Source organism: Ochotona curzoniae, unplaced genomic scaffold (genome assembly GCF_017591425.1).
Source record: "Ochotona curzoniae isolate NIBS_2020 unplaced genomic scaffold, NIBS_Ocur_1.0 contig_430, whole genome shotgun sequence".
Taxonomy (NCBI): Eukaryota; Metazoa; Chordata; class Mammalia; order Lagomorpha; family Ochotonidae; genus Ochotona; species Ochotona curzoniae.
This window is the reverse complement of record NW_024466219.1, coordinates 5,877,427-5,890,643: the sequence shown is the minus strand read 5'-3', so window position 1 is coordinate 5,890,643 and position 13,217 is coordinate 5,877,427.

Sequence of the window (13,217 nt, the reverse complement as noted above, 5' to 3'; positions counted from 1 at the left end):
AAGACAACAATTATCAAGGATACCAGGTAGGGGATCAAAATATTTACTGATTTGAAATAAAGGGAATTTAATATATGTTTACACATACTCTGAATACTCTGTGACTTTCACTTTGAACAAATGTAAACATTCCTCACCTTGCCTAAAAATTAACTGTGAACATTGCGTAGCATGGCATTTTGTGACAGACTGCACTGGAAGTAGAAGAGAGTAATACACATATGCGCCCACCATGGTGCCCTCTAGTGCTCATTGCATACACATGTAAGAATTTTATTTTTATAAAGGTCAATGAAGGCACAGGAAATTCACAGGAATTGGAATCGTATCCAGTCTGTGTGGCTGTCTGCAAGCTAGCACACCCAGGGGACTGAAAACGTAAGTTCCTGGAATTATGTTTAAAAGACCTGTTGAAATTGTGTACCAGCTGTGTTATCCATAAGCTGAAAAAACTATGGAAAGATAGTGGAAGTACAAGCTCGCAGAATCAATGTGTAAGGCTTTTGAAGGGTTTACCACTGAATTGACATGCAATGAATCTATCTGCTGTGTGTGGACAGCTGGAAGGTGAGGAAGATGAGGGAGGAGATTTTGACTGTTAAAAGGTGAGTTCAGCTATTAACCATTCTTCTGGACACAGTCAATTAGCACTGCAAATATTCTGTAATTATAAAGAATGATGCCATATTTATTCATATGCTTACCATAGCCATAATTTTATCGAACTGTCCAACTGACATGATTATGCTTAAGCTTAAAGCATTTCTTCATATTTCTTCACTAAGAGTTTCCATAGCGAAAGTCTGCTGGTGACAGATTTGCTGCACTGCTGGACTGGCTGGAGACTTCTGTGAGCATCACGGTTGACTGCGACAAGCTGTTGAGCACAAGTAATCTCATACATTTATAATCTCTTTTATTGAGTAAAAACAAAATGTTATCTTTCAGTAAAATTCAAACATACAGTAAATTTTTGTTTTAAATTTCCGTCTCCAGTTGGAGTATTTTTTTACAGGATACAATTTCATATTGATGGTTTTGTTTTTGTTTGTTTGTTTGTATTTTGGATCTCTGAAGATGTTTCACTTTGTGTCTCATCCTCCATTCTTGTTTTTTTTTTTAAGGTTATTTTATTTATTTTAATGTCAGAATTTACAGAGGGAGGGAAGGAAGAAGGGAATAAAAGTAGAAACGAGGGAGGCAGAGAGAGAGAGACTGAGATAAATCTTCCATCCCCTTCTTCATCATCTAGCCTTACAACTTCATTACAGAAAGCTATCTGCTGGAATCCTTGCCTTGTCCCACTAAAATGAGGTCAGGTTTCAGGTTTATTTTTTATGTATGAATATATTTATTACATTCCTTATCCTCCTCATATAACATTCTCTAATTTTTCATGTGAAATTTGATTGTTATAGTTTTAAAATGGGGGACATTCATGATTTTTCTCAATTTTAGCCAATTTTAGTGGTTACACTAAAGTATTCTAAGCTACTGGTATAGGTACTGGTACCCCTAAGATACTTTAAAAATGAATACTTAGTGACTCATTTTTTGTCCTTTGTGTTCTTGGGAAGCAAGTTTCAAAATGCATAAAGATTATACAACAGTAATTGAGTCTAAAGCTTTTAGCTAGGATGTTTAGTCACAGTGAACATGTTACATTGGCACTGAGTCATGCATTGCTCCCAGACTTTCATGGTGGACAAAGATGGGACATAATTATTTCTTGCATGAAACTGCTATGTGTATCTTCCTTCCTACTTAGAAATAATGCCCAGTGTGGTGAGGCTGAGACCTGCATCATGGTTTTAAAGTGTCTCCACTCACTACCTGGGACCCATGACTAACTGACAGCAAAGTGAGAGCAAACGCACAAGCGAGTCCAGCAAACTTGTCACGTCAGTTAGCAGCTAAGTAATCAAAGATGCGTATCATTCAAGATGACTCAAATCTTTGATCTTTGATTCAGATCTTTGACATTTCTACCCTTTAACAAAAGAATCACTCCCTCTTTCTTTTTTTCTAGATTTATCTGCCTTGTCTGTTTTGAAACACGATTAAATACTGAGTCTCAGCATTACATTGTCTCTTCAGAACCATTTATGACCAAGTTATGACTCACCACCTCATCCGCTCAGCTCTGTAGTGTTCAATGTGTAATTTTATCATAAGCAACGGCCGGGGTTGGCCACTAATTTGTGTCACCTGTCTCTTGTCTATTTGATCATAGTTTCTGAACAGAGTTTCTTACTAATTTTTGTAAATGGAGCATGTGTTACTATACAGCTACACTTGAAAATTTCATTATAATACAGACAGTGTTGAAAATCACACAGAAGTGGGCTGTGTGGGCTATTACAAGGCTAATATCCTTGTAACTACTCGTAAGTCCTCACATGCAGTACTCCACTGACAAATCCTGTGTTCCCACCGATACTGTCATCCCTAACTTTGTAATGATAGCTTCATTTTTGCAGTTTTAGAATTCCAGTATGCATCTTTCTTGTTTATCCTTTCACCTTTGTAGCTTGATATGCCATCCTGGTCTCTTTCGTGAGTCTCACGTCAGTTCCTTCACTTTCCCCACAGTCCAGCCACCTGAGACAGGGCTGTGATTTCTGGTGTAGTGCTGGTGTAGTGACAGAGCATCCATGCTGCTGGTTCAGTCCCGGCTGCTCCACTTCTGATCCAACTCCCTACTAATGTGCCTGGGAAAGCAGTTGGATGTGGTCCAGCTGCATGTGCTCCAGCCATTTAGACAGTGAACCAGTGGATGAAAGACATCTCTCTCTCTCTCTCTCTCTCTGTGTGGTGTGTGTGTGTGTGTGTCCCTTTCTTTGTGTAACACTACCTCTCAAGTAGTCAATAACTCAATCTTTAAAATATTAAATCATGCCCTACCACACCCAATAACTAAAGTACTCTATGCTACCCAAAAATATTTTACTTCTGTTTGGTGTTGCAATGTTAATTTTTATGTCACTATCATTTTGGACATGGGGTCAGCATATATTCAAAACAATCATAAAATGTGTCTTTCTACGTTCACAGAATTGAAACGATCCAAATTCCATAGTTAGGGATCCAGACTGGGAGGAGTAACTGCCTTGCTGCCTGTCAGCATGAGGCTGGCAGTGTGGAAACCTCAGCAAGTGTTTCCCAGCTTTCTTAAGCCGCTCAGCAAGAGGTTCTAGGCATTTGGCAGAGAAAACATACCCTGTATGTCTCATATCCAGCTTCTTTCTCTTTGCCATAATCTTAATTGAATCCCACACATTTGCTTTTTCTTTTTCTCCTACTAGGCCACTCACCTGCAGCCAAGTGGAAGATGCCAATGGTGTATCCCTTCTTGATTTCTGAAAATTTTTGTGCCTTGTGTGTCTTCTTGACCCACCCTTTGGGGCAGGTCCTGTTACACAATGAGTTCTCATGGTTCGGGAGGTTCAGAAATGAGTGATCAAGGCACCAGCGACTGGGGTGTGGTGTGAGTTGATTCTACCGCAGTGTCATTCCTAATGTCCTCAGGTGGCAGAGGCGGGAGGTAGCTCCTGGAGGCCTTCTAGAAGGAAATTACTCACCCTCATGACCCCATCTCTGCCCAGACCCTACCTCTAATATCATCACTCTGGGGGTTAGGTTTCAAAACCTGGATTTGGGAGGACACAAATGTCCAGTCTACAGATGCCTTCCATTTGCAAGAATTACAGATTTAGTGAAGTTCGAAACGTCACATAGGAAGTTTCCACATAGTCTTTTCCTAGTTTCTGCTATTGCTGACATCTTAGGCAATCATGGCACGTGATTAAGAAACCAGCACTGAAACTTTATTATTTATTAATATAGGCATTATTTAAATTTTACTTGCATTTCTACTTAATATCATTCCTCTTTCTGTTCCAAGATTCCATCCTGAATTCCTCATTGGATTTGATGGTCATGTCTTGTTCGCTTCTGTTATTACTGATAGAATTTCCTAGTTTTCCATGACCTCAATGGTTTTCAAAGGAACTCACTAGTTAATGTGTGGAGTGGCTGTCATTTTGGGTTGACCTGATGCTTTTCTCATGATTATGTGCAGTCTGTGGATTTGGGGGAAATGCCATGGAAATAAGTGCTTGTCTTGTCATGGCAGCAGTGTGTAGGCCATCAGCCCTCAGCTGTGGACCTGAGTTTCTGCCGATGATAACCCACATCACATGCTGGGAAGTTGCAAGACATGTCTCCGTCTTCAGTCCTTTTCATGTTCTATTCTAAGGAACTCTGTTCACTAAGTTCAACTCCTACTGAACCCAGTCAGGGATTGTGATAGCCACTCAGTACTGTCTATGAAGACTTTTACCAAAAACATTGAACTGAATTGAATCAAGTCGTTAGTTATAATTTATTAGTGACAGACAAAACTCTATATGTGACAAGTAATTTCAATTGAAGAGCAACATGAAAAAGTTGAGGAGGGGGCTTAAGGGTTCAGTAGGGACAGCATCAGTGCAGCCTTGTCACACAGAATGTTCTCCTGGGTGTCCAGCTGGGGATATTCAGTTCTTCAACTACTAACCAAAGGTTTTTGTATTAATGATCAGGGCTCAAAACTTGGACTGAAATAGTGGTTGAAAAATGGTATAATTATCAATTTTTATGGTAATAAGTTATTTTCCTAACATTTAGGTTATTTTGTCTGGATTCAATTTTTGTTGCCCTTTCTTTTTAAATATCATTATGGATTCCTGGATTTTTAAGTCCCTAATTCTTTTTCTTGGAAATGGCATTTAGACACCTAATTTAGGAGGATACTCTGTTACTTTTTTGCTATATTTGGTTGCTATAGCTTTCTTCTTTAAAATTATTTTTTAATTTAAAAATAATTATAAACATGGAAAAGTTCCAAACATATTACTATGAATTTATATGTGGAATCCCTTTACCTAGCTTTTCATAAAATCAATGTCTTCAATAATCATGACCACAATGATCAACATGAAGAAGTTATCATTGGCACAATCCTGTTTCCTCAACAGCAAATTAAATTCCTTTTTAATCACTATGTTCAAACATGCCTTTAATTTCGTACTTAGCTCGCTAAGTTCTTGTGACTGAGAGTGAGAATAATTTCATGCATTTGCTTTGACCAATTACATCTGTTACGCTGAGAACTCTCTGTTTGTTCTCATGTTTCACCTTGTACCTTTGGCCTTTTATCCCCAGGTGTGTGGTCCTTCTTCTGGTGAGCTGGAAGCTGTGGAAATGACAGGGATATCAGCATGTTGATTGAAATCCATGTTTCACTGCACCACACGTTGTCTTACTGGACTTGTGCGTAGGGTCTCTCAGTTTCCATGTTGATGGAATTCTGCTTCTGATTTTAATATTGCCAAATTTATTAAATGTCTGATTGGTTTTGAGGGAAATTTAGGAAGCTTTTTATAATCTATCATGTAATGAAATGTCCCATGATTTCTGCGAGCAATTATGTGGTTTTACTTTTAATATTTAAATGTTTGGAATTTTTGTAATTTATCATTTTAAATACTAACATAGAGATTTTGTTTTATACTCTATATTGATGTCACATTTCCAACATAACTGATTTTAAATTTCCAATTTTTCCCTTCTGTGAACTTTCCTAAGATATCAAAATTTTCTATATTTTTAAAGCTTTGTCCTATTTTCTATCACACATGCAGGAATTGTATGTTTTAATTTTGGGGAACTTTCTTTACAAAATGTTAAATATTTTATAGCAAAGTATCTTTGAATTTTTTCTCTCATTGGACATATTATAAACAACGCCAAATTGTAATGCATCTGTAAATATTACATATAACGAATTCCAGTTTCAGCCCCGACATGTTGAGTTTGCAGTCCCATTGTACTGTGATGTCTTTAATCTGTCAGAAAAATGACATCACAGAACAATCCATCACCCCAAAATCTAGATACCGTCTGGAGAGAAATAGCAACCAAACCCAGCTTACCTGGAGCAGGAGTTGCTGGGCCCATCAACTGGTAAGAACGTGCATGTGGCAGGATGGGAACCTTATAGGGCCTCGGTCTTAGGAATAGATACTTCTATGGTGTAATTCCAAGGCAGGTCTCCTTCTGACTGTAGGAACAGGGACGAGTAACCGTTGCCAAAGCCATGTTCATAATAAATGGCTGCTTTCCAGAGAATGGGTTTTGGCAGAGATTAATTCTGAGACTTCGTCCCTGCCAGAGGGAGGAAATTCCCCCTCCTGACTTACTCAATGGGTAGAAAAACAAAGATTTTTAGGCGTCAGAGCTTTGCAGAAACAAGGTAATGTTGCTGCAGTTGGAAAAAAAGTGTTGGCGGCTCGAGGTAGGAGAGCCACCGCAGCGTTGGTGGGATGCTGCGGGACCTGACCTCGCAGCACAGACCCACACACGCCCAAGGCTACAGCTTCAATAAGAACATCCTGACTGTGTTTTTCCTCCGCCACAACTCCAGGAATAGCACGGTAGGAAGCAGGGGCCACACCTTGTTAGGCTGCGTGACCCCCTGTGTGTGGACAAAGGTGCCTGGGGAAGCGCAGGGTCCAGCAAGAATCAAAACATCAAGACGTCAGCCTCTCCCTCGCTGACACGCCATATGTGATGGCAGAGTTTTCTAATCCTCAGGATAAAAGTGCTTGTGCGCCAAGACTGTGTTGTTCTGTCCTAGCCTCCTCTGTCCTAAGAAAGAACAGGTGGCCCGCCAGGCTTCTAAGAGTGGGATTGGGGCAAATGAAACACACACGGTTCTGCCTCGAACAATTTACATGGACGTGGTAGGAAAACCAGACTGAGACTCCTGAGTCCTTTGTGTTCCCCATTTCCTTCGAAGGACGCATTTGTCCTCGTGGCTGCTGCTTTTCCTGTGGATAAGTGGCTAAGTCCCTCAGAAGAGGCCAGGAATGACTGAGTACACACTGTGGTGCTGGGATTTTTTTTGTGTTTTTTTATTTTACCTGATTTCATTGTTCTTTGTGAATGTTTTGCAGAGTTCTGCAGTGTCTGATCATGAGCTCCGCTCCTCGCAGACCACTCTCACGGCTCTGCGGCCAAGGTTAAACCGTTGGAGTGAGGCCAGTGGTGTCTCCATGTGCACTTCGTGAACTTTCTGAACCTGCCCATCTTTGCCAGAAGTGGCGCGGCTCAGAGTTCCCTTCCGTGGCGGGTGAATATCCGATTGTCTCTAGGAATTGTGGGAAAGAAGTGACTTCTGAGAAAAGGCACGGGAGTAATGTGGTTTGGTCTTAGCGTTCACCCTGTTTTTGTCTGTTCTAACTCATATTTACGAAACAATACTCTCGAGAGTCCCTTAGCTTGCTTGTCCTCAGATTTTAGGATATCTATAACTAAATAGATATGCTTGGGTTTTATGCCAGTATTGAGAATAATGTCAATAATGATTACACAAGCAAGTAAAGTACTAATGAAGAGAGGAGATGCACAAATTCTAGATAATTGAGTTTTATGCTAAGGACACAAACCTCAAAATAATGCCTGTGATGATTAAATTACATTTTACTGTTCGTGCAATCACTAACATTTTAAAAGAATTTTTTGTATTTCAATGACTCGGAGATGACAGACGAGACCCCCCCCCCATCTGCTAATTCATTCCCAAAGACCTACCACACCTAGGGCTGGGGCAGGCGGAAATGACTAGTCAGAAACTCAGTTACTTTCCCATAGTGGGTAGCAGGGACCCACTTGATTGAGCCATCATCTGCTGCCTGCCGAGGTGTATGTTAACAAGAAGGTCGAATTGAGAGCAGAGACTGGACCAAACCTGAGCACACTAACATGGGATGGGTGGCATCTCAGACGGCAACTGAAATGCTAGCCCAAATATTACCATATATGTATGTATATATGTATAATGAAAAATCCCAGAGAATCTGGGAAGGGCTAGACTCAAGCCAATGTGACAGCTGGCGCGCTGGGCTCAAAGCCAGCACATCCTGTCCAAGGTAAGAGTGACCTAAAATCCATACGTGTTTTATTGCTCAGACAGATTTCTGCTATGGTGTATATGATCAATGCCTAAATTTTGAAATACAGATTTTTTTTTCTTTCTTTTTTCTCCACTACCAATTCATGCTGTTTGCTTCCTCACACTCCTGGTGGAGGAGATTATTTTAATACAATGATGTATTAAAATCATTCTCTAAGCCACAGTTGAATTAGTGATAAATACCCTGAGATGGAAAATGTGAATCATTTTTCCTTCCATGGCAAGCCTCCCAGAACAGCATTTCCCAAGTGTTTTGAACATAAATATGCTTTTATATTATCAATGTAATTTTACACAATGCTGCATCTGAAACTTTTAGCATTTTTTCGTGGAGAAATACGCAAACCTATAGTGATTTGGCTTATGCTCTTTAATATGTACATTATTTATCACGATGCATACATCTTTCAGACAATGTGATGTACATATTCATCTCATATACAAAGCTTTACACACAAATACATTTGACATTCCAGAATTCTACAGCAAGCCATATTATAATCTGCCTCCTAGAAGTTAAAGAGAGCTCATATCTATCCTTATAATTCCTATTATTTATTCAATAATATTATTATTATATCATTTTTATTTTTAAGACTTAAATGAAATAGGGAAGAACTTAAAAATCTCTGTAGAAGTATGGTTGAAAATTCTAAGCAATAAACATGAGAGGAAATTGATTTCTCATCACCCTCCCTAGTAATTATATAGTGTAAAACGGGCACAGCTGAAATTTTAATTTACAGAATCAAAATATTCTGTTTAAATACTAGGTGATAACTCAAACCACGTCTCAGAATAAATCCCTAAGAACCGTTGGGCCTAATGCATATTTCAATTTTGTTGCTGATTTAAAACTTCAAGAAACAAGTTTGCCCACTTCTGTGAAACCCAACTTTCATGTGAGGCAAGAGTGTGTGCAGGCAGTTATAACAAGATTAAACGCGCCAGCTGGAACCTGAACTGTGTTGTGTCATTGAATTCTCTGCTGGAGAGGTGGCTGTCACTTATACAGATCTAGTGGGGAGAGCATTTGTTGAGATCCATAAATACAACTATCAACGGGCAAAATTAGAACCTCTGTATTTTAATAGCTTATCATCATTTAATTTTCCCTTCTCCTGTTTTTGGTGAAATTGTTATTATTTTAGAATGTTCATTAGAAATTTCAAATTTCAAATAATCATCATAGTAAAGGAATCTTGTTTGCTGCTTGAGATTCACTTAGGGCAGATTCACATGTGAAGAAATGATGGAGGAAAAACATTGGCTTGTATTAGAATGTTGAGAAATTAAGCAAAAATAAGCAACAGTATTGGATGATGTGGTTTGGCCAATAAATAATCGTTTCACCTTCTTGTATCGAGTTTGTTTATATGATTATCATAGAGACTCAGTTAACATTCAAAGTGTCTCTTGATAAATATTCTCTTAAATAATGTGCTTAAAGTTGATTTTATTTGAATCTGTCTAGGATATATAGCATGGCATTTTTATCAGATGGTTGTTTTGTAATTTTATTTTGGAAATAATTTTATCCATATTTAAAATTATTATGTCCCTGCATGGGTAGAAGTAACATTAATAATTTACAGTTAAATTTTCTCAGATTTGATGGAGAAAGGGGATTGTGTAAGAAAAGATGCTGGTTTATTTCCATTGCTGAAGGCTAAGGACACAGAACATTTACAGGTTAAATAGTGCGTAAATTTTAGTTTATGTGCCTGTTATAGCCACTGTGGACAGGAGGCAGGGTGCACAGTGTGAAGCTTGGCTTGTGGCACCAGTGGAGGCCTGCTCTCTGAAATTTACCAAGCCTGCTGCCGTTAGGAACAGGGATACTAGTAGCCTAACATTTGGCTTCTATTCACACAGCAATGACAAAATACAGAAAATTGATCATTTATATGTGCCTTTTTTGAATGACCATTGCAACTTTTCTCAAGAGTGTTCATCTCTAAATGTCAGTAACATTAAAGCAGATCATACTTTTTCATATTCAATGTTACATTAAAAATTTAACACATTTTGTAACAGGAAATCTACATTGGTAGTTGACAAATCAATAGAAATGCTATGATAAGCATCATTTTATTACCAGGACTTCAAAAATAGTAGTACATGATTTTGAGAGGATTTTAGCTTCTTCCTTTGCAAAGCATGTAGGAACAAAAAGTTTACTCCAGATTATGTATCAAACGATGGGAACTGACATTTTATCCTGGCCGCTTTAGTTCAGGAGCAGTGATCACCTGTTGTAAAGAGCAGATTCTAGCCTCAGCCTGGCCTGAACTGTGCTGTGCTGAGTGGGAAGTGCAGGTCCCTTCGCTGCTCTAGTCCCTGGTTAGAATAACTGCACTCAAATGGTTATCATGAAGATTGACTGAAAGCACTTAAAAATCACCTAGTAGAAGCGCTTTGTGGGAAAGGTGTATTAACTCATCTGTTACCATCATGATGAATGACTCAGACATACTGTGCGCTGAGTCATCCCTCGGTCTCCAAGTCAAAAGAGCTGTAGTTCCTGCTTCCAAAGGAAATGGTTGTGGAGAATGTGTGAAATGTGTGCAGAGTGACAACGGAAAATCCATGGTGGTTGCCATAGCAGAAGCAAGGCATTGTGTTACGTCCTTCTGGAACAGTGTATCTGCTTCTCACATGAAAAAATTAGAGAAGGGCATTTCAGTTAGAAAACAGACCTCAGAATTGTTCGCAGGAAGATGGAGAGACCGGGAGGTCTCTTCCTGGCATATACTTTGCATCCTTGTAGACATCATGACTTCCCCATGACAAGCTTTGGTCAGCAAATTCCCAGAGGACTGTGGTCAGTTCCCTTGCAGAGCAGGAGAGCACGCCAGTGGTTGAGTGGGACACTTCCACTGTACCGAGTGCTGTAATCAAATGCAGAGTGCAGAGGTGTCTACATGCAGGTGCACTCTCAGTTTTCCAAACACTTTAAATTTTTTATCCCCTGGCGTGAGGCATGAAGCAGGACTCTGTTGGAGATTTTAGATCAGGATGGGGACTGTGCACGAAAGTGTCTGGAACATCTCACTGAACACTTACACTTGCAGATTTGTTTTGTGTTCTGAAAATAGAACTTTAACACAGTTTCAACAGAATGTAGGATTTTCAGATTGTGCTTTAGATCATTTTTAGATTATAAGCATTATCCTTGACTGGAAAGCAACCTAACTCAGTGATTCGATTGAGCATGATTTATAAACGGGCCTTGGCTCAAGTTTGGTGATACTGATTTGGAAAAAAAAAGTGAGTTAGGTTCTGGAGTAAAATTTATGTAGAAATTCGCTTACTTTTCAACATATTTAAACAAGTTGTCTAAGACTAAGCAAATCATACTAGTTTTTAAAGTACAGATTGGAATTTACACGTTACAGAGTTTTGTCACACTCTACTAAGATTTCATCTCCTAGGTGAAGGTGCAAAGTATACTGCTGATGTTGGCACACAGGTGCCAACCGAGCCGTGTGGTACACGTAGTACCTACGTGCAAGCAATTGACATTTTTTAGTTTTCATTACAATTGTTTTCTGCTTTGATACAAGAATTAAGACACTTTCCTAATATTCACTCTATGTATTTTCTCATTAGTCTGCAATGAGGAGAGACTTTCCAGAGAAATGTATTAGGAATCAAACAGAAATGGCTTATTTCTGGATAATGTACCCTAAGTCTTGGGACTTAATATTGATTACACACCAAACATTTTGTAGATGAAATGACATAGTAATTGCTTTGAAAGTGAGTTTTAAATGAAGAAATAGTAAATAGTAAATATTTTGAAATCCAGCTGAAAATCCTATCAATAACAGCCTATTCTCTGAATATTTCACAGAAATTCTGTTTATTGCTTTCTACTCTTAAGGTCAAATCCCTTGACAGAGAAAGAGATTCCTTTCTACATTTGCCATTGCCATTTAAAAATTATGGATACCAGTCACGTTAAATTATTTCTTGGGCTACAGATAATTTAAGCAATGGGTATTTATACATCAGTAAATACAGCATCAGCTACATTCGCTGAAGTATATTTAGATATATCAGACAACATTTGCATATTTGATATCTAAACTAGTTGTTCTTGATTTGCTAGGAAAATATCATTTCCCTTGGTTGCTCATGAGTATGTTGTGAAAAGATATTTTAGGTTATGCAGCGATGTGTATGCTATCCTGTTTGAGTGTTCATAGAGAGAGACACACCATTATGACGTATGGTGAGGTTTCACTTTGCTCTCATAATTATTTTTAATTTTGAGGGAATACTGTTTTATTGTTCATTTATAGTATTAACTATGAGGTTTTAACCGGTGGAGGCATCCATTTAATAAATTCCCGTGACATGAAATGGAAAGCTGCTTCTGTGGCCGCCAACTTAGTTACGTTGAACTATGGCAGGTGTCATGGTGCTATCGCTCAGACAATTAAGTGTAATCTTCATTGTAAATGCCAGAGAACTGAAAAGAATCTTCTTCAAGAGGTTCCATTCTGAAATATCTTAGAGTAATTAACCAAACATCTGTCAGTAAAGAATATACAAACAGTGAGGCTAGCACTGTGGCACAACCACGCAAGCCATTGCCTAAAACATCAGCATCCCACATGGGTACTTGTCTTGGTCCTGGCTGCTCAGCTTCAGATCCAACTCACTGCTGTTGCCCATGGGAAGGCAACAGAGGATGTCCCAAAGGCTTGGGTCTACGCACCCATGTCGGAGACCTGGGTGAAGCTTTTGGCTCCAGAACTTGGCATGGTCCAGCCCCAGCCACCATGGCCATTCGGGCAGTGAGTCAACAGATGGAAGACTTCTTCCTTCCTATCCAGCTGTGTTTCTAACTCTGTCTTTTAAATAAATGAAATGAATCTTCAGAAAATATACAAAGTAACATGAAAGTCTCTGTTATAAAACTGAAGCAACAACACAAGTGCAGATGGCAATGGAATTTTCCATAATGTTTCCATTATGTTCAAAGAGAAAAACTGCCCAAGATTCTCTCCCATGATGCTCTCCTCTGGTTCTTCCAGGCTTTCACCATCAGTCATTATTTTATTCTAAGATTGTACTGAGATCAGGTGATTTATGCCTTCAGTGGGAGAATGGGATCGTCTGAACATTTAGCTAGTGTCTAGTTTCCCTCATCTTTGTATAGTAAAATTTCCTACAGATTTTCCAAAGAAAA